The following is a 1,321-nucleotide window of genomic DNA, read 5'->3' as shown; positions in this document are numbered from 1 at the left end:
TGGTCAATTATATCTTGATTCTGTCAGTAATTAAGTGTTCTCTTTTAGTATAGAAAACTGTACAATTAAAAATGTGTATACATCTGTCAACTTCAAAAATGATCATCTCAAGCATTGCCTTGCTTTCTTACTCTTGCAACAGGTTTTGCATTCAAGTGATAAGTAATTTGACTTTTAGATGACATCTCTCATTTCTCACCCCCCTATGTTTTTTTTTTTTAAAGATTTATTTTCATACAGAACTGGGGTACAGGCCAGATGTGCAGGAGCGGTGAGAGGCTTCACCAGAGACAGAGTGGGGAGCAGAACAGGCAGATGGACGAAGGACACTGCTGAGGGGAGCAGCGGGCGGGTCAGGAGAGTTCTGCCGCGCCCTGTGGTCTCCTCCGGGGCAGGCGGGGATCGAACTCATGCTGAAGTGGCTTTAGCTTCTCAGTGCTGTGCTTTAACCCGCTGCCACCAGGGAGGGCCCCAGTCTCCCAGTTTTTTTGCTGCGAGCTCACCTTTGACTGATTTTTATGTCACTGAGCAGTGGAACCACCCTAGTGAAACTTACGCCTCTTTCAGGATATGACCGGAAACCCCAGCCAGCCTGCGAGAGGAGCAGCATCCAGCCTCCTCCGGCCCCACCAGCTGTTTTAGGGAGATAGGTGGAGTGCCCCCTTCACGGACAAGTGCTGCTTTACCCCCTGCCCCAGCCCAGAACAGTTGGAGGAGTCTCATTTAAATATAGCTAATCCAAGAAGTATTTCAAAGGAAAGGACAGATCACAACCCTGTGTGAAGGGGAAGAAGCGCAGTGCACACGGAGACCCTGTAAGGGGTTGGGATGACAGTGGGTTGGGATGACAGAGGGTCTGAACAACGTTGTTTGAAGGAAGTGAGCTTTGCTTGGCTCAGCGATCAGAGGAGAATTTAGCTGTGGGTATTTATAAGGGCCGCAGACAGATCCAATCCCTCCTTCAGGGGAATCCTGGGAATGCATTTCGCTCCTCTCTTTAGAGATGCAGTGTGGATAGCAGACAGTTTGAAGTTATGGTCCGTAAAGTGAGCCAGGCTATGGTGCCAGCATTCTGTGTGACCAGCTGTGGGGAGAGCTACAGGCACTGACCATCAATCAAGGTGGCCAACTTCTACATAAAGAGAAGCTAAGGGAGTAAATACCTTAGGGAGTGAGTCTGGGATATCTCAGGAAATGTGTCTGGGATGTCTCAGGGAATGTGTCTAGGATGCCTCAGGGACTGTGTCTGGGATGTCTCATTGACTATGTCTGAGTATGCTTAAGGGACTGTGTCTGGGGATATCTCAGGAACTGTGTCTGG

This window comes from Condylura cristata, unplaced genomic scaffold (assembly GCF_000260355.1).
Source record: "Condylura cristata isolate star-nosed mole 26May11 unplaced genomic scaffold, ConCri1.0 scaffold00004, whole genome shotgun sequence".
Taxonomy (NCBI): domain Eukaryota; kingdom Metazoa; phylum Chordata; class Mammalia; order Eulipotyphla; family Talpidae; genus Condylura; species Condylura cristata.
Note: the sequence above shows the minus strand (reverse complement) of the source record.